Below are 22,359 nucleotides of genomic sequence, written 5' to 3' on the forward strand. Positions count from 1 at the left end.
ACATGCAATAGTCATTTACAGTCAAAAAATGTAACTTTAAAAAATTACAATTTCTGACCATCTGGAGAAAGTTCGACGGGTCACGGATCATCGTTTTTCATCAGAAAATGTTTTTTTAGTACTGTAGAAAAATGTATTCAAAATGTCATTTGGATTGTGCCTCATGTTGAATAACTACTTTATAAAGCCTCAATGTGACCAAAATTGCCATTTTTACAGACTTTTTCACCTACTCAGAAGCATCTATTTCGACCAATTTCAGGCATTAAAATTACTCTAAACACACTTATTTTAGTTACAATTCTGACCATTTGGAGAAAGTTCGACAGATCACGGGACACTATTTTTCATCAGAAAATTGATTTTTTTGACTTTAGAAAAATGTATTCAAAATGTCATTTGGATTGTGTCTCATGTTGAATAACTACTTTTTAAAGCCTCAATGTGACCAAAATTGCCATTTTTACAGACTTTTTCTCCTACTCAGAAGCTTCTATTTCGACCAATTTCAAGCATTAAATGACTCTAAACACACTTATTTTAGTTCCAAAAGTGATAATTCACATGCAATAGTCATTTACAGTCAAAAAATTTAACTTAAAAAAATTACAATTTCTGACCATCTGGAGAAAGTTCGACAGGTCTCGGGTCACCGTTTTTCATCAGAAAATGGATTTTTTGGACTGTAGAAAAATGTATTCAAAATGTCATTTGGATTGACACTCATGTTGAATATCTACTTTTTAAAGCCTCAATGTGACCAAAATTGCCATTTTTACAGACTTTTTCTCCTACTCAGAAGCTTCTATTTCGACCAATTTCAAGCATTAAATGACTCTAAACACACTTATTTTAGTTCCAAAAGTGATAATTCACATGCAATAGTCATTTACAGTCAAAAAATTTAACTTAAAAAATTACAATTTCTGACCATCTGGAGAAAGTTCGACAGGTCTCGGGTCACCGTTTTTCATCAGAAAATGGATTTTTTGGACTGTAGAAAAATGTATTCAAAATGTCATTTGGATTGACACTCATGTTGAATATCTACTTTTTAAAGCCTCAATGTGACCAAAATTGCCATTTTTACAGACTTTTTCTCCTACTCAGAAGCATCTTTTTCGACTAATTTCAGGCATTAAAATTACTCTAAACACACTTATTTTAGTTCCAAAAGTGATAATTCACATGCAATAGTCATTTACATTAAAAAAATTCACCATTAAAAAAAATTAAAATTTCTGACCATCTGGAGGAAGTTCGACAGGTCACGGGACACTGTTTTTCATCAGAAAATGGATTTTTTGGACTGTAGAAAAATGTATTCAAAATGTCATTTGGATTGTGTCTCATGTTGAATAACTACTTTTTAAAGCCCCAATTTGACCAAAATTGCCATTTTTACAGACTTTTTCTCCTACTCAAAAGCTTCTATTTCGACCAATTTCAGGCATTTAAATGACTCTAAACACACTTATGTTAGTTCCAAAAGTGATAATTAACATGCAATAGTCATTTACAGTCAAAAAATTAAACATAAAAAAATTACAATTTCTGACCATCTGGAGAAAGTTCGACAGGTCACGGGTCACCGTTTTTCATCAGAAAATGGATTTTTTTTGGACTGTAGGAAGATGTATTCAAAATGTCATTTGGATTGAGACTCATGTTGAATATCTACTTTTTAAAGCCTCAATGTGACCAAAATTGCCATTTTTACATACTTTTTCTCCTACTCAGAAGCATCTATTTCGACCAATTTCAGGCATTAAAATTACTCTAAACACACTTATTTTAGTTACAATTCTGACCATCTGGAGAAAGTTCGACAGGTCACGGGACACTGTTTTTTATAAGAAAATTGATTTTTTTGCCTTCGGAAAAATGTATTCAAAATGTCATTTGGATTGAGCCTCATGTTGAATAACTACTTTTTAAAGCCTCAATGTGACCAAAATTGCCATTTTTACAGACTTTTTCTCCTACTCAGAAGCTTCTATTTCTACCAATTTCAGGCATTAAAATGACTCTAAACACACTTATTTTAGTTACAAAAGTGATAATTCACATGCAATAGTCATTTACAGTCAAATACTTAAACAATAAAAAATTACCAATTTTGACCATCTGGAGAAAGTTCGACAGGTCACGGGACACTATTTTTCATCAGAAAATTATTTTTTTTGACTTTAGAAAAATGTATTCAAAATGTCATTTGGACTGTGTCTCATGTTGAATAACTACTTTTTAAAGCCTCAATGTGACCAAAACTGCCATTTTTACAGACTTTTTCTCCTACTCAGAAGCTTCTATTTCAACCAATTTCAAGCATTAAATGACTCTAAACACACTTATTTTAGTTCCAAAAGTGATAATTCACATGCAATAGTCATTTACAGTCAAAAAATTTTACTTAAAAAAATTACAATTTCTGACCATCTGGAGAAAGTTTGACAGGTCTCGGGTCACCGTTTTTCATCAGAAAAAAGATTTTTTGGACTATAGAAAAATGTATTCAAAATGTCATTTGGATTGACACTCATGTTGAATATCTACTTTTTAAAGCCTCAATGTGACCAAAATTGCCATTTTTACAGACTTTTTCTCCTACTCAGAAGCATCTATTTCGACCAATTTCAGGCATTAAAATTACTCTAAACACACCTATTTTAGTTCCAAAAGTGTTAATTCACATGCAATAGTCATTTACATTCAAAAAATTAAACATAAAAAAATTACAATTTCTGACCATCTGGAGAAAGTTTGACAGGTCACGGGACACTGTTTATCATCAGAAAATGGATTTTTTGTACTGTGGAAAAATGTATTCAAAATGTCATTTGGATTGTGTCTCATGTTGAATAACTATTTTTTAAAGCCCCAATTTGACCAAAATTGCCATTTTTACAGACTTTTTCTCCTACTCAAAAGCTTCTATTTCGACCAATTTCAGGCATTAAAATTACTCTAAACACACTTATTTTACTTACAATTCTGACCATCTGGAGAAAGTTCGACAGATCACGGGACACTATTTTTCATCAGAAAATTGATTTTTTTGACTTTAGAAAAATGTATTCAAAATGTCATTTGGATTGTGTCTCATGTTGAATAACTACTTTTTAAAGCCTCAATGTGACCAAAATTGACATTTTTACAGACTTTTTCTCCTACTCAGAAGCTTCTATTTCGACCAATTTCAAGCATTAAATGACTCTAAACACACTTATTTTAGTTCCAAAAGTGATAATTCACATGCAATAGTCATTTACAGTCAAAAAATTTACCTTAAAAAAATTACAATTTCTGACCATCTGGAGAAAGTTCGACAGGTCACGGGTCACCGTTTTTCATCAGAAAATTGATTTTTTTGGACTGTAGGAAGATGTATTCAAAATGTCATTTGGATTGAGACTCATGTTGAATATCTACTTTTTAAAGCCTCAATGTGACCAAAATTGCCATTTTTACAGACTTTTCCTCCTACTCAGAAGCTTCTATTTCTACCAATTTCAGGCACTAAAATGACTCTAAACACACTTATTTTAGTTACAAAAGTGATAATTCACATGCAATAGTCATTTACAGTCAAAAACTTAAACAATAAAAAATTACCAATTCTGACCATCTGGAGAAAGTTCGACAGGTCACAGGACACTATTTTTCATCAGAAAATTATTTTTTTTGACTTTAGAAAAATTTATTCAAAATGTCATTTGGACTGTGTCTCATGTTGAATAACTACTTTTTAAAGCCTTAATGTGACCAAAATTGCCATTTTTACAGACTTTTTCTCCTACTCAGAAGCTTCTATTTCGACCAATTTCAAGCATTAAATGACTCTAAACACACTTATTTTAGTTCCAAAAGTGATAATTCACATGCAATAGTCATTTACAGTCAAAAAATTTAACTTAAAAAAATTACAATTTCTGACCATCTGGAGAAAGTTTGACAGGTCTCGCGTCACCTTTTTTCATCAGAAAATGGTTTTTTTGGACTATAGAAAAATGTATTCAAAATGTCATTTGGATTGACACTCATGTTGAATATCTACTTTTTAAAGCCTCAATGTGACCAAAATTGCCATTTTTACAGACTTTTTCTCCTACTCAGAAGCATCTATTTCGACCAATTTTTAGGCATTAAAATTACTCTAAACACATTTATTTTAGTTACAATTCTGACCATCTGGAGAAAGTTCGACATGTCACGGGACACTGTTTTTCATCAGAAAATTGATTTTTTTGCCTTTGGAAAAATGTATTCAAAATGTCATTTGGATTGAGCCTCATGTTGAATAACTACTTTTTAAAGCCCCAATTTGACCAAAATTGCCATTTTTACAGACTTTTTCTCCTACTCAAAAGCTTCTATTTCGACCAATTTCAGGCATTTAAATGACTCTAAACACACTTATGTTAGTTCCAAAAGTGATAATTAACATGCAATAGTCATTTACAGTCAAAAAATGTAACTTAAAAAAATTACAATTTCTGACCATCTGGAGAAAGTTTGACAGGTCACGGGTCATCGTTTTTCATCAGAAAATGTTTTTTTAGTACTGTATAAAAATGTATTCAAAATGTCATTTGGATTGTGCCTCATGTTTTATAACTACTTTTTAAAGCCTCAATGTGACCAAAATTGCCATTTTTACAGACTTTTTCTTCTACTCAGAAGCTTCTATTTCGATCAATTTCAGGCATTAAAATGACTCTAAACACTCTTATTTTACTTCCAAAAGTGATAATTAACATGCAATAGTCATTTACAGTCCAAAAATGAAACATAAAAAAATTACAATTTCTGACCATCTGGAGAAAGTTCGACAGGTCACGGGTCACCGTTTTTCATCAGAAAATGGATTTTTTTGGACTGTAGGAAAATGTATTCAAAATGTCATTTGGATTGAGTCTCATGTTGAATATCTACTTTTTAAAGCCTCAATGTGACCAAAATTGCCATTTTTACAGACTTTTTCTCCTACTCAGAAGCATCTATTTCGACCAATTTCAGGCATTAAAATTACTCTAAACACACTTATTTTAGTTACAATTCTGACCATCTGGAGAAAGTTCGACAGGTCACGGGACACTGTTTTTCATCGGAAAATTGATTTTTTTGCCTTTGGAAAAATGTATTCAAAATGTCATTTGGATTGAGCCTCATGTTGAATAACTACTTTTTAAAGCCCCAATTTGACCAAAATTGCCATTTTTACAGACTTTTTCTCCTACTCAAAAGCTTCTATTTCGACCAATTTCAGGCATTTAAATGACTCTAAACAAACTTATTTTAGTTCCAAAAGTGATAATTAACATGCAATAGTCATTTACAGTCAAAAAATTAAACATAAAAAAATTATAATTTCTGACCATCTGGAGAAAGTTCGACAGGTCACGAGTCACTGTTTTTCATCAGAAAATTGATTTTTTGGACTGTAGAAAAATGTATTCAAAATTTCATTTGGATTGAGACTCATATTGAATAACTACTTTTTAACGCCTCAATGTGACCAAAATTGCCAATTTTACAGACTTTTTCTCCTACTCAGAAGCTTCTATTTCTACAAATTTCAGGCATTAAAATGACTCTAAACACACTTATTTTAGTTACAAAAGTGATAATTCACATGCAATAGTCATTTACAGTCAAAAACTTAAACAATAAAAAATTACCAATTCTGACCATCTGAAGAAAGTTCGACAGATCACGGGACACTATTTTTCATCAGAAAATTGATTTTTTTGACTTTAGAAAAATGTATTCAAAATGTCATTTGGACTGTGTCTCATGTTGAATAACTACTTTTTAAAGCCTCAATGTGACCAAAATTGCCATTTTTACAGACTTTTTCTCCTACTCAAAAGCTTCTATTTCGACCAATTTCAAGCATTAAATGACTCTAAACACACTTATTTTAGTTCCAAAAGTGATAATTCACATGCAATAGTCATTTACAGTCAAAAAATTTAACTTAAAAAAATTACAATTTCTGACCATCTGGAGAAAGTTTGACAGGTCACGGGTCATCGTTTTTCATCAGAAAATGTTTTTTTAGTACTGTATAAAAATGTATTCAAAATGTCATTTGGATTGTGCCTCATGTTGAATAACTACTTTTTAAAGCCTCAATGTGACCAAAATTGCCATTTTTACAGACTTTTTCTTCTACTCAGAAGCTTCTATTTCGATCAATTCCAGGCATTAAAATGACTCTAAACACTCTTATTTTACTTCCAAAAGTGATAATTAACATGCAATAGTCATTTACAGTCCAAAAATGAAACATAAAAAAATTACAATTTCTGACCATCTGGAGAAAGTTCGACAGGTCACGGGTCACCGTTTTTCATCAGAAAATGGATTTTTTTGGACTGTAGGAAAATGTATTCAAAATGTCATTTGGATTGAGTCTCATGTTGAATATCTACTTTTTAAAGCCTCAATGTGACCAAAATTGCCATTTTTACAGACTTTTTCTCCTACTCAGAAGCATCTATTTCGACCAATTTCAGGCATTAAAATTACTCTAAACACACTTATTTTAGTTACAATTCTGACCATCTGGAGAAAGTTCGACAGGTCACGGGACACTGTTTTTCATCGGAAAATTGATTTTTTTGCCTTTGGAAAAATGTATTCAAAATGTCATTTGGATTGAGCCTCATGTTGAATAACTACTTTTTAAAGCCCCAATTTGACCAAAATTGCCATTTTTACAGACTTTTTCTCCTACTCAAAAGCTTCTATTTCGACCAATTTCAGGCATTTAAATGACTCTAAACAAACTTATTTTAGTTCCAAAAGTGATAATTAACATGCAATAGTCATTTACAGTCAAAAAATTAAACATAAAAAAATTATAATTTCTGACCATCTGGAGAAAGTTCGACAGGTCACGAGTCACTGTTTTTCATCAGAAAATTGATTTTTTGGACTGTAGAAAAATGTATTCAAAATTTCATTTGGATTGAGACTCATATTGAATAACTACTTTTTAACGCCTCAATGTGACCAAAATTGCCAATTTTACAGACTTTTTCTCCTACTCAGAAGCTTCTATTTCTACAAATTTCAGGCATTAAAATGACTCTAAACACACTTATTTTAGTTACAAAAGTGATAATTCACATGCAATAGTCATTTACAGTCAAAACCTTAAACAATAAAAAATTACCAATTCTGACCATCTGAAGAAAGTTCGACAGATCACGGGACACTATTTTTCATCAGAAAATTGATTTTTTTGACTTTAGAAAAATGTATTCAAAATGTCATTTGGACTGTGTCTCATGTTGAATAACTACTTTTTAAAGCCTCAATGTGACCAAAATTGCCATTTTTACAGACTTTTTCTCCTACTCAAAAGCTTCTATTTCGACCAATTTCAAGCATTAAATGACTCTAAACACACTTATTTTAGTTCCAAAAGTGATATTTCACATGCAATAGTCATTTACAGTCAAAAAATTTAACTTAAAAAAATTACAATTTCTGACCATCTGGAGAAAGTTCGACAGGTCTCGGGTCACCGTTTTTCATTAGAAAATGGATTTTTTGGACTGTAGAAAAATGTATTCAAAATGTCATTTGGATTTACACTCATGTTGAATATCTACTTTTTAAAGCCTCAATGTGACCAAAATTGCCATTTTTACAGACTTTTTCTCCTACTCAGAAGCATCTATTTCGACCAATTTCAGGCATTTAAATTACTCTAAACACACTTATTTTAGTTCCAAAAGTGATAATTCACATGCAATAGTCATTTACATTCAAAAAATTAAACATAAAAAAATTACAATTTCTGACCATCTGGAGAAAGTTCGACAGGTCACGGGACACTGTTTTTCATCAGAAAATTGATTTTTTGGACTGTAGAAAAATGTATACAAAATGTCATTTAGATTGAGACTCATGTTGAATTACTACTTTTTAAAGCCTCAATGTGACCAAAACTGCCATTTTTACAGACTTTTTCTCCTACTCAAAAGCTTCTATTTCGACCAATTTCAGGCATTTAAATGACTCTAAACACACTTATTTTAGTTACAAAAGTGATAATTCACATGCAATAGTCATTTACAGTCAAAAACTTACACAATAAAAAATTACCAATTCTGACCATCTGGAGAATGTTCGACAGGTCACGGGACACTATTTTTCATCAGAAAATTGATTTTTTTGACTTTAGAAAAATGTATTCAAAATGTCATTTGGACTGTGTCTCATGTTGATTAACTACTTTTTAAAGCCTCAATGTGACCAAAATTGCCATTTTTACAGACTTTTTCTCCTACTCAGAAGCTTCTATTTCGACCAATTTCAAGCATTAAATGACTCTAAACACACTTATTTTAGTTCCAAAAGTGATAATTCACATGCAATAGTCATTTACAGTCAAAAAATTTAACTTAAAAAAATTACAATTTCTGACCATCTGGAGAAAGTTCGACAGGTCTCGGGTCACCGTTTTTCATCAGAAAATGGATTTTTTGGACTGTAGAAAAATGTGTTCAAAATGTTATTTGGATTGACACTCATGTTGAATATCTACTTTTTAAAGCCTCAATGTGACCAAAATTGCCATTTTTACAGACTTTTTCTCCTACTCAGAAGCATCTATTTCGACCAATTTCAGGCATTAAAATTACTCTAAACACACTTATTTTAGTTCCAAAAGTGATAATTCACATGCAATAGTCATTTACATTCAAAAAATTTAACATAAAAAAATTACAATTTCTGACCATCTGGAGAAAGTTCGACAGGTCACGGGACACTGTTTTTCATCAGAAAATTGATTTTTTGGACTGTAGAAAAATGTATTCAAAATGTCATTTGGATTGTGTCTCATGTTGAATAACTACTTTTTAAAGCCCCAATTTGACCAAAATTGCCATTTTTACAGACTTTTTCTCCTACTCAAAAGCTTCTATTGCGACCAATTTCAGGCATTTAAATGACTCTAAACACACTTATTTTAGTTCCAAAAGTGATAATTAACATGCAATAGTCATTTACAGTCAAAAAATCAAACATAAAAAAATTACAATTTCTGACCATCTGGAGAAAGTTCGACAGGTCACCGTTTTTCATCAGAAAATTGATTTTTTGGACTGTAGAAAAATGTATTCAAAATGTCATTTGGATTGAGACTCATGTTGAATTACTACTTTTTAAAGCCTCAATGTGACCAAAACTGCCATTTTTACAGACTTTTTCTCCTACTCAAAAGCTTCTATTTCGACCAATTTCAGGCATTTAAATGACTCTAAACACACTTATTTTAGTTACAAAAGTGATAATTCACACGCAATAGTCATTTACAGTCAAAAACTTACACAATAAAAAATTACCAATTCTGACTATCTGGAGAAAGTTCGACAGGTCACAGGACACTATTTTTCATCAGAAAATTGATTTTTTTTACTTTAGAAACATTTATTCAAAATGTCATTTGGACTGTCTCTCATGTTGAATAAATACTTTTTAAAGCCTCAATGTGACCAAAATTGCCATTTTTACAGACTTTTTCTCCTACTCAGAAGCTTCTATTTCGACCAATTTCAAGCATTAAATGACTCTAAACACACTTATTTTAGTTACAAAAGTGATAATTCACATGCAATAGTCATTTACAGTCAAAAAATGTAACTTAAAAAAATTACAATTTCTGATTATCTGGAGAAAGTTCGACAGGTCACGGGTCATCGTTTTTCATTAGAAAATGGATTTTTTGGACTGTAGAAAAATGTATTCAAAATGTCATTTGGATTGACACTCATGTTGAATATCTACTTTTTAAAGCCTCAATGTGACCAAAATTGCCATTTTTACAGACTTTTTCTCCTACTCAGAAGCATCTATTTCGACCAATTTCAGGCATTAAAATTACTCTAAACACACCTATTTTAGTTCCAAAAGTGATAATTCACATGTAATAGTCATTTACATTCAAAAAATTTAACTTAAAAAAATTACAATATCTGACCATCTGGAGAAAGTTCGACAGGTCACGGGTCACCGTTTTTCATCAGAAAATAGATTTTTTTGGACTGTAGGAAAATGTATTCAAAATGTCATTTGGATTGAGACTCATGTTGAATATCTACTTTTTAAAGCCTCAATGTGACCAAAATTGCCATTTTTACAGACTTTTTCTCCTACTCAGAAGCTTCTATTTCGACCAATTTCAGGCATTTAAATGACTCTAAACAAACTTATTTTAGTTCCAAAAGTGATAATTAACATGCAATAGTCATTTACAGTAAAAAAATAAACATAAAAAAATTACAATTTCTGACCATCTGGAGAAAGTTCGACAGGTCACGAGTCACTGTTTTTCATCAGAAAATGGATTTTTTGGACTATAGAAAAATGTATTCACAATTTCATTTGGATTGAGACTCATGTTGAATAACTACTTTTTAAAGCCTCAATGTGACCAAAATTGCCATTTTTACAGACTTTTTCTCCTACTCAGAAGCATCTATTTCGACCAATTTCAGGCATTAAAATTACTCTAAACACAGTTATTTTAGTTACAATTCTGACCATCTGGAGAAAGTTCGACAGGTCACGGGACACTGTTTTTCATCAGAAAATTGATTTTTTGGACTGTAGAAAAATGTATACAAAATGTCATTTAGATTGAGACTCATGTTGAATTACTACTTTTTAAAGCCTCAATGTGACCAAAACTGCCATTTTTACAGACTTTTTCTCCTACTCAAAAGCTTCTATTTCGACCAATTTCAGGCATTTAAATGACTCTAAACACACTTATTTTAGTTACAAAAGTGATAATTCACATGCAATAGTCATTTACAGTCAAAAACTTACACAATAAAAAATTACCAATTCTGACCATCTGGAGAATGTTCGACAGGTCACGGGACACTATTTTTCATCAGAAAATTGATTTTTTTGACTTTAGAAAAATGTATTCAAAATGTCATTTGGACTGTGTCTCATGTTGATTAACTACTTTTTAAAGCCTCAATGTGACCAAAATTGCCATTTTTACAGACTTTTTCTCCTACTCAGAAGCTTCTATTTCGACCAATTTCAAGCATTAAATGACTCTAAACACACTTATTTTAGTTCCAAAAGTGATAATTCACACGCAATAGTCATTTACAGTCAAAAAATTTAACTTAAAAAAATTACAATTTCTGACCATCTGGAGAAAGTTCGACAGGTCTCGGGTCACCGTTTTTCATCAGAAAATGGATTTTTTGGACTGTAGAAAAATGTGTTCAAAATGTTATTTGGATTGACACTCATGTTGAATATCTACTTTTTAAAGCCTCAATGTGACCAAAATTGCCATTTTTACAGACTTTTTCTCCTACTCAGAAGCATCTATTTCGACCAATTTCAGGCATTAAAATTACTCTAAACACACTTATTTTAGTTCCAAAAGTGATAATTCACATGCAATAGTCATTTACATTCAAAAAATTTAACATAAAAAAATTACAATTTCTGACCATCTGGAGAAAGTTCGACAGGTCACGGGACACTGTTTTTCATCAGAAAATTGATTTTTTGGACTGTAGAAAAATGTATTCAAAATGTCATTTGGATTGTGTCTCATGTTGAATAACTACTTTTTAAAGCCCCAATTTGACCAAAATTGCCATTTTTACAGACTTTTTCTCCTACTCAAAAGCTTCTATTGCGACCAATTTCAGGCATTTAAATGACTCTAAACACACTTATTTTAGTTCCAAAAGTGATAATTAACATGCAATAGTCATTTACAGTCAAAAAATCAAACATAAAAAAATTACAATTTCTGACCATCTGGAGAAAGTTCGACAGGTCACCGTTTTTCATCAGAAAATGGATTTTTTTGGACTGTAGAAAAATGTATACAAAATGTCATTTGGATTGAGACTCATGTTGAATTACTACTTTTTAAAGCCTCAATGTGACCAAAACTGCCATTTTTACAGACTTTTTCTCCTACTCAAAAGCTTCTATTTCGACCAATTTCAGGCATTTAAATGACTCTAAACACACTTATTTTAGTTACAAAAGTGATAATTCACACGCAATAGTCATTTACAGTCAAAAACTTACACAATAAAAAATTACCAATTCTGACTATCTGGAGAAAGTTCGACAGGTCACAGGACACTATTTTTCATCAGAAAATTGATTTTTTTTACTTTAGAAACATTTATTCAAAATGTCATTTGGACTGTCTCTCATGTTGAATAAATACTTTTTAAAGCCTCAATGTGACCAAAATTGCCATTTTTACAGACTTTTTCTCCTACTCAGAAGCTTCTATTTCGACCAATTTCAAGCATTAAATGACTCTAAACACACTTATTTTAGTTACAAAAGTGATAATTCACATGCAATAGTCATTTACAGTCAAAAAATGTAACTTAAAAAAATTACAATTTCTGATTATCTGGAGAAAGTTCGACAGGTCACGGGTCATCGTTTTTCATTAGAAAATGGATTTTTTGGACTGTAGAAAAATGTATTCAAAATGTCATTTGGATTGACACTCATGTTGAATATCTACTTTTTAAAGCCTCAATGTGACCAAAATTGCCATTTTTACAGACTTTTTCTCCTACTCAGAAGCATCTATTTCGACCAATTTCAGGCATTAAAATTACTCTAAACACACCTATTTTAGTTCCAAAAGTGATAATTCACATGTAATAGTCATTTACATTCAAAAAATTAAACTTAAAAAAATTACAATATCTGACCATCTGGAGAAAGTTCGACAGGTCACGGGTCACCGTTTTTCATCAGAAAATAGATTTTTTTGGACTGTAGGAAAATGTATTCAAAATGTCATTTGGATTGAGACTCATGTTGAATATCTACTTTTTAAAGCCTCAATGTGACCAAAATTGCCAATTTTACAGACTTTTTCTCCTACTCAGAAGCTTCTATTTCTACAAATTTCAGGCATTAAAATTACTCTAAACACAGTTATTTTAGTTACAATTCTGACCATCTGGAGAAAGTTCGACAGGTCACGGGACACTGTTTTTCATCGCAAAATTGATTTTTTTGCCTTTGGAAAAATGTATTCAAAATGTCATTTGGATTGAGCCTCATGTTGAATAACTACTTTTTAAAGCCCCAATTTGACCAAAAATGCCATTTTTACAGACTTTTTCTCCTACTCAAAAGCTTCTATTTCGACCAATTTCAGGCATTTAAATGACTCTAAACAAACTTATTTTAGTTCCAAAAGTGATAATTAACATGCAATAGTCATTTACAGTCAAAAAATTAAACATAAAAAAATTATAATTTCTGACCATCTGGAGAAAGTTCGACAGGTCACGAGTCACTGTTTTTCATCAGAAAATTGATTTTTTGGACTGTAGAAAAATGTATTCAAAATTTCATTTGGATTGAGACTCATATTGAATAACTACTTTTTAACGCCTCAATGTGACCAAAATTGCCAATTTTACAGACTTTTTCTCCTACTCAGAAGCTTCTATTTCTACAAATTTCAGGCATTAAAATGACTCTAAACACACTTATTTTAGTTACAAAAGTGATAATTCACATGCAATAGTCATTTACAGTCAAAAACTTAAACAATAAAAAATTACCAATTCTGACCATCTGAAGAAAGTTCGACAGATCACGGGACACTATTTTTCATCAGAAAATTGATTTTTTTGACTTTAGAAAAATGTATTCAAAATGTCATTTGGACTGTGTCTCATGTTGAATAACTACTTTTTAAAGCCTCAATGTGACCAAAATTGCCATTTTTACAGACTTTTTCTCCTACTCAGAAGCTTCTATTTCGACCAATTTCAAGCATTAAATGACTCTAAACACACTTATTTTAGTTCCAAAAGTGATATTTCACATGCAATAGTCATTTACAGTCAAAAAATTTAACTTAAAAAAATTACAATTTCTGACCATCTGGAGAAAGTTCGACAGGTCTCGGGTCACCGTTTTTCATTAGAAAATGGATTTTTTGGACTGTAGAAAAATGTATTCAAAATGTCATTTGCATTGACACTCATGTTGAATATCTACTTTTTAAAGCCTCAATGTGACCAAAATTGCCATTTTTACAGACTTTTTCTCCTACTCAGAAGCATCTATTTCGACCAATTTCAGGCATTTAAATTACTCTAAACACACTTATTTTAGTTCCAAAAGTGATAATTCACATGCAATAGTCATTTACATTCAAAAAATTAAACATAAAAAAATTACAATTTCTGACCATCTGGAGAAAGTTCGACAGGTCACGGGACACTGTTTTTCATCAGAAAATTGATTTTTTGGACTGTAGAAAAATGTATACAAAATGTCATTTAGATTGAGACTCATGTTGAATTACTACTTTTTAAAGCCTCAATGTGACCAAAACTGCCATTTTTACAGACTTTTTCTCCTACTCAAAAGCTTCTATTTCGACCAATTTCAGGCATTTAAATGACTCTAAACACACTTATGTTAGTTACAAAAGTGATAATTCACATGCAATAGTCATTTACAGTCAAAAACTTACACAATAAAAAATTACCAATTCTGACCATCTGGAGAATGTTCGACAGGTCACGGGACACTATTTTTCATCAGAAAATTGATTTTTTTGACTTTAGAAAAATGTATTCAAAATGTCATTTGGACTGTGTCTCATGTTGAATAACTACTTTTTAAAGCCTCAATGTGACCAAAATTGCCATTTTTACAGACTTTTTCTCCTACTCAGAAGCTTCTATTTCGACCAATTTCAAGCATTAAATGACTCTAAACACACTTATTTTAGTTCCAAAAGTGATAATTCACATGCAATAGTCATTTACAGTCAAAAAATTTAACTTAAAAAAATTACAATTTCTGACCATCTGGAGAAAGTTCGACAGGTCTCGGGTCACCGTTTTTCATCAGAAAATGGATTTTTTGGACTGTAGAAAAATGTATTAAAAATGTTATTTGGATTGACACTCATGTTGAATATCTACTTTTTAAAGCCTCAATGTCACCAAAATTGCCATTTTTACAGACTTTTTCTCCTACTCAGAAGCATCTATTTCGACCAATTTAAGGCATTAAAATTACTCTAAACACACTTATTTTAGTTCCAAAAGTGATAATTCACATGCAATAGTCATTTACATTCAAAAAATTTAACATAAAAAAATTACAATTTCTGACCATCTGGAGAAAGTTCGACAGGTCACGGGACACTGTTTTTCATCAGAAAATTGATTTTTTGGACTGTAGAAAAATGTATTCAAAATGTCATTTGGATTGTGTCTCATGTTGAATAACTACTTTTTAAAGCCCCAATTTGACCAAAATTGCCATTTTTACAGACTTTTTCTCCTACTCAAAAGCTTCTATTGCGACCAATTTCAGGCATTTAAATGACTCTAAACACACTTATTTTAGTTCCAAAAGTGATAATTCACATGCAATAGTCATTTACAGTCAAAAAATTTAACTTAAAAAAATCACAATTTCTGACCATCTGGAGAAAGTTTGACAGGTCTCGCGTCACCTTTTTTCATCAGAAAATGGATTTTTTGGACTATAGAAAAATGTATTCAAAATGTCATTTGGATTGACACTCATGTTGAATATCTACTTTTTAAAGCCTCAATGTGACCAAAATTGCCATTTTTACAGACTTTTTCTCCTACTCAGAAGCATCTATTTCGACCAATTTCAGGCATTAAAATTACTCTAAACACATTTATTTTAGTTACAATTCTGACCATCTGGAGAAAGTTCGACATGTCACGGGACACTGTTTTTCATCAGAAAATTGATTTTTTTGCCTTTGGAAAAATGTATTCAAAATGTCATTTGGATTGAGCCTCATGTTGAATAACTACTTTTTAAAGCCCCAATTTGACCAAAATTGCCATTTTTACAGACTTTTTCTCCTACTCAAAAGCTTCTACTTCGACCAATTTCAGGCATTTAAATGACTCTAAACACACTTATGTTAGTTCCAAAAGTGATAATTAACATGCAATAGTCATTTACAGTCAAAAAATGTAACTAAAAAAAATTACAATTTCTGACCATCTGGAGAAAGTTTGACAGGTCACGGGTCATCGTTTTTCATCAGAAAATGTTTTTTTAGTACTGTATAAAAATGTATTCAAAATGTCATTTGGATTGTGCCTCATGTTGAATAACTACTTTTTAAAGCCTCAATGTGACCAAAATTGCCATTTTTACAGACTTTTTCTTCTACTCAGAAGCTTCTATTTCGATCAATTTCAGGCATTAAAATGACTCTAAACACTCTTATTTTACTTCCAAAAGTGATAATTAACATGCAATAGTCATTTACAGTCCAAAAATGAAACATAAAAAAATTACAATTTCTGACCATCTGGAGAAAGTTCGACAGGTCACGGGTCACCGTTTTTCATCAGAAAATGGATTTTTTTGGACTGTAGGAAAATGTATTCAAAATGTCATTTGGATTGAGTCTCATGTTGAATATCTACTTTTTAAAGCCTCAATGTGACCAAAATTGCCATTTTTACAGACTTTTTCTCCTACTCAGAAGCATCTATTTCGACCAATTTCAGGCATTAAAATTACTCTAAACACACTTATTTTAGTTACAATTCTGACCATCTGGAGAAAGTTCGACAGGTCACGGGACACTGTTTTTCATCGGAAAATTGATTTTTTTGCCTTTGGAAAAATGTATTCAAAATGTCATTTGGATTGAGCCTCATGTTGAATAACTACTTTTTAAAGCCCCAATTTGACCAAAATTGCCATTTTTACAGACTTTTTCTCCTACTCAAAAGCTTCTATTTCGACCAATTTCAGGCATTTAAATGACTCTAAACAAACTTATTTTAGTTCCAAAAGTGATAATTAACATGCAATAGTCATTTACAGTCAAAAAATTGAACATAAAAAAATTATAATTTCTGACCATCTGGAGAAAGTTCGACAGGTCACGAGTCACTGTTTTTCATCAGAAAATTGATTTTTTGGACTGTAGAAAAATGTATTCAAAATTTCATTTGGATTGAGACTCATATTGAATAACTACTTTTTAACGCCTCAATGTGACCAAAATTGCCAATTTTACAGACTTTTTCTCCTACTCAGAAGCTTCTATTTCTACAAATTTCAGGCATTAAAATGACTCTAAACACACTTATTTTAGTTACAAAAGTGATAATTCACATGCAATAGTCATTTACAGTCAAAAACTTAAACAATAAAAAATTACCAATTCTGACCATCTGAAGAAAGTTCGACAGATCACGGGACACTATTTTTCATCAGAAAATTGATTTTTTTGACTTTAGAAAAATGTATTCAAAATGTCATTTGGACTGTGTCTCATGTTGAATAACTACTTTTTAAAGCCTCAATGTGACCAAAATTGCCATTTTTACAGACTTTTTCTCCTACTCAAAAGCTTCTATTTCGACCAATTTCAAGCATTAAATGACTCTAAACACACTTATTTTAGTTCCAAAAGTGATAATTCACATGCAATAGTCATTTACATTCAAAAAATTAAACATAAAAAAATTACAATTTCTGACCATCTGGAGAAAGTTCGACAGGTCACGGGACACTGTTTTTCATCAGAAAATTGATTTTTTGGACTGTAGAAAAATGTATACAAAATGTCATTTAGATTGAGACTCATGTTGAATTACTACTTTTTAAAGCCTCAATGTGACCAAAACTGCCATTTTTACAGACTTTTTCTCCTACTCAAAAGCTTCTATTTCGACCAATTTCAGGCATTTAAATGACTCTAAACACACTTATTTTAGTTACAAAAGTGATAATTCACATGCAATAGTCATTTACAGTCAAAAACTTACACAATAAAAAATTACCAATTCTGCCCATCTGGAGAATGTTCGACAGGTCACGGGACACTATTTTTCATCAGAAAATTGATTTTTTTGACTTTAGAAAAATGTATTCAAAATGTCATTTGGACTGTGTCTCATGTTGATTAACTACTTTTTAAAGCCCCAATTTGACCAAAAATGCCATTTTTACAGACTTTTTCTCCTACTCAAAAGCTTCTATTTCGACGAATTTCAGGCATTTAAATGACTCTAAACAAACTTATTTTAGTTCCAAAAGTGATAATTAACATGCAATAGTCATTTACAGTCAAAAAATTAAACATAAAAAAATTATAATTTCTGACCATCTGGAGAAAGTTCGACAGGTCACGAGTCACTGTTTTTCATCAGAAAATTGATTTTTTGGACTGTAGAAAAATGTATTCAAAATTTCATTTGGATTGAGACTCATATTGAATAACTAATTTTTAACGCCTCAATGTGACCAAAATTGCCATTTTTACAGACTTTTTCTCCTACTCAGAAGCTTCTATTTCGACCAATTTCAAGCATTAAATGACTCTAAACACACTTATTTTAGTTCCAAAAGTGATATTTCACATGCAATAGTCATTTACAGTCAAAAAATTTAACTTAAAAAAATTACAATTTCTGACCATCTGGAGAAAGTTCGACAGGTCTCGGGTCACCGTTTTTCATTAGAAAATGGATTTTTTGGACTGTAGAAAAATGTATTCAAAATGTCATTTGCATTGACACTCATGTTGAATATCTACTTTTTAAAGCCTCAATGTGACCAAAATTGCCATTTTTACAGACTTTTTCTCCTACTCAGAAGCATCTATTTCGACCAATTTCAGGCATTTAAATTACTCTAAACACACTTATTTTAGTTCCAAAAGTGATAATTCACATGCAATAGTCATTTACATTCAAAAAATTAAACATAAAAAAATTACAATTTCTGACCATCTGGAGAAAGTTCGACAGGTCACGGGACACTGTTTTTCATCAGAAAATTGATTTTTTGGACTGTAGAAAAATGTATACAAAATGTCATTTAGATTGAGACTCATGTTGAATTACTACTTTTTAAAGCCTCAATGTGACCAAAACTGCCATTTTTACAGACTTTTTCTCCTACTCAGAAGCTTCTATTTCGACCAATTTCAGGCATTTAAATGACTCTAAACAAACTTATTTTAGTTCCAAAAGTGATAATTAACATGCAATAGTCATTTACAGTAAAAAAATAAACATAAAAAAATTACAATTTCTGACCATCTGGAGAAAGTTCGACAGGTCACGAGTCACTGTTTTTCATCAGAAAATGGATTTTTTGGACTATAGAAAAATGTATTCACAATTTCATTTGGATTGAGACTCATGTTGAATAACTACTTTTTAAAGCCTCAATGTGACCAAAATTGCCATTTTTACAGACTTTTTCTCCTACTCAGAAGCATCTATTTCGACCAATTTCAGGCATTAAAATTACTCTAAACACAGTTATTTTAGTTACAATTCTGACCATCTGGAGAAAGTTCGACAGGTCACGGGACACTGTTTTTCATCGCAAAATTGATTTTTTTGCCTTTGGAAAAATGTATTCAAAATGTCATTTGGATTGAGCCTCATGTTGAATAACTACTTTTTAAAGCCCCAATTTGACCAAAAATGCCATTTTTACAGACTTTTTCTCCTACTCAAAAGCTTCTATTTCGACCAATTTCAGGCATTTAAATGACTCTAAACAAACTTATTTTAGTTCCAAAAGTGATAATTAACATGCAATAGTCATTTACAGTCAAAAAATTAAACATAAAAAAATTATAATTTCTGACCATCTGGAGAAAGTTCGACAGGTCACGAGTCACTGTTTTTCATCAGAAAATTGATTTTTTTGACTTTAGAAAAATGTATTCAAAATGTCATTTGGACTGTGTCTCATGTTGAATAACTACTTTTTAAAGCCTCAATGTGACCAAAATTGCCATTTTTACAGACTTTTTCTCCTACTCAGAAGCTTCTATTTCGACCAATTTCAAGCATTAAATGACTCTAAACACACTTATTTTAGTTCCAAAAGTGATATTTCACATGCAATAGTCATTTACAGTCAAAAAATTTAACTTAAAAAAATTACAATTTCTGACCATCTGGAGAAAGTTCGACAGGTCTCGGGTCACCGTTTTTCATTAGAAAATGGATTTTTTGGACTGTAGAAAAATGTATTCAAAATGTCATTTGCATTGACACTCATGTTGAATATCTACTTTTTAAAGCCTCAATGTGACCAAAATTGCCATTTTTACAGACTTTTTCTCCTACTCAGAAGCATCTATTTCGACCAATTTCAGGCATTTAAATTACTCTAAACACACTTATTTTAGTTCCAAAAGTGATAATTCACATGCAATAGTCATTTACATTCAAAAAATTAAACATAAAAAAATTACAATTTCTGACCATCTGGAGAAAGTTCGACAGGTCACGGGACACTGTTTTTCATCAGAAAATTGATTTTTTGGACTGTAGAAAAATGTATACAAAATGTCATTTAGATTGAGACTCATGTTGAATTACTACTTTTTAAAGCCTCAATGTGACCAAAACTGCCATTTTTACAGACTTTTTCTCCTACTCAAAAGCTTCTATTTCGACCAATTTCAGGCATTTAAATGACTCTAAACACACTTATGTTAGTTACAAAAGTGATAATTCACATGCAATAGTCATTTACAGTCAAAAACTTACACAATAAAAAATTACCAATTCTGACCATCTGGAGAATGTTCGACAGGTCACGGGACACTATTTTTCATCAGAAAATTGATTTTTTTGACTTTAGAAAAATGTATTCAAAATGTCATTTGGACTGTGTCTCATGTTGAATAACTACTTTTTAAAGCCTCAATGTGACCAAAATTGCCATTTTTACAGACTTTTTCTCCTACTCAGAAGCTTCTATTTCGACCAATTTCAAGCATTAAATGACTCTAAACACACTTATTTTAGTTCCAAAAGTGATAATTCACATGCAATAGTCATTTACAGTCAAAAAATTTAACTTAAAAAAATTACAATTTCTGACCATCTGGAGAAAGTTCGACAGGTCTCGGGTCACCGTTTTTCATCAGAAAATGGATTTTTTGGACTGTAGAAAAATGTATTAAAAATGTTATTTGGATTGACACTCATGTTGAATATCTACTTTTTAAAGCCTCAATGTGACCAAAATTGCCATTTTTACAGACTTTTTCTCCTACTCAGAAGCATCTATTTTGACCAATTTCAGGCATTTAAATTACTCTAAACACACTTATTTTAGTACTAAAAGTGATAATTCACATGCAATAGTCATTTACATTCAAAAAATTAAACATAAAAAAATTACAATTTCTGACCATCTGGAGAAAGTTCGACAGGTAACGGGACACTGTTTTTCATCAGAAAATTGATTTTTTGGACTGTAGAAAAATGTATACAAAATGTCATTTAGATTGAGACTCATGTTGAATTACTACTTTTTAAAGCCTCAATGTGACCAAAACTGCCATTTTTACAGACTTTTTCTCCTACTCAGAAGCTTCTATTTCGACCAATTTCAGGCATTTAAATGACTCTAAACAAACTTATTTTAGTTCCAAAAGTGATAATTAACATGCAATAGTCATTTACAGTAAAAAAATAAACATAAAAAAATTACAATTTCTGACCATCTGGAGAAAGTTCGACAGGTCACGAGTCACTGTTTTTCATCAGAAAATGGATTTTTTGGACTATAGAAAAATGTATTCACAATTTCATTTGGATTGAGACTCATGTTGAATAACTACTTTTTAAAGCCTCAATGTGACCAAAATTGCCATTTTTACAGACTTTTTCTCCTACTCAGAAGCATCTATTTCGACCAATTTCAGGCATTAAAATTACTCTAAACACAGTTATTTTAGTTACAATTCTGACCATCTGGAGAAAGTTCGACAGGTCACGGGACACTGTTTTTCATCGCAAAATTGATTTTTTTGCCTTTGGAAAAATGTATTCAAAATGTCATTTGGATTGAGCCTCATGTTGAATAACTACTTTTTAAAGCCCCAATTTGACCAAAAATGCCATTTTTACAGACTTTTTCTCCTACTCAAAAGCTTCTATTTCGACCAATTTCAGGCATTTAAATGACTCTAAACAAACTTATTTTAGTTCCAAAAGTGATAATTAACATGCAATAGTCATTTACAGTCAAAAAATTAAACATAAAAAAATTATAATTTCTGACCATCTGGAGAAAGTTCGACAGGTCACGAGTCACTGTTTTTCATCAGAAAATTGATTTTTTTGACTTTAGAAAAATGTATTCAAAATGTCATTTGGACTGTGTCTCATGTTGAATAACTACTTTTTAAAGCCTCAATGTGACCAAAATTGCCATTTTTACAGACTTTTTCTCCTACTCAGAAGCTTCTATTTCGACCAATTTCAAGCATTAAATGACTCTAAACACACTTAT

This window comes from Triturus cristatus, chromosome 8 (genome assembly GCF_964204655.1).
Source record: "Triturus cristatus chromosome 8, aTriCri1.1, whole genome shotgun sequence".
Taxonomy (NCBI): Eukaryota; Metazoa; Chordata; class Amphibia; order Caudata; family Salamandridae; genus Triturus; species Triturus cristatus.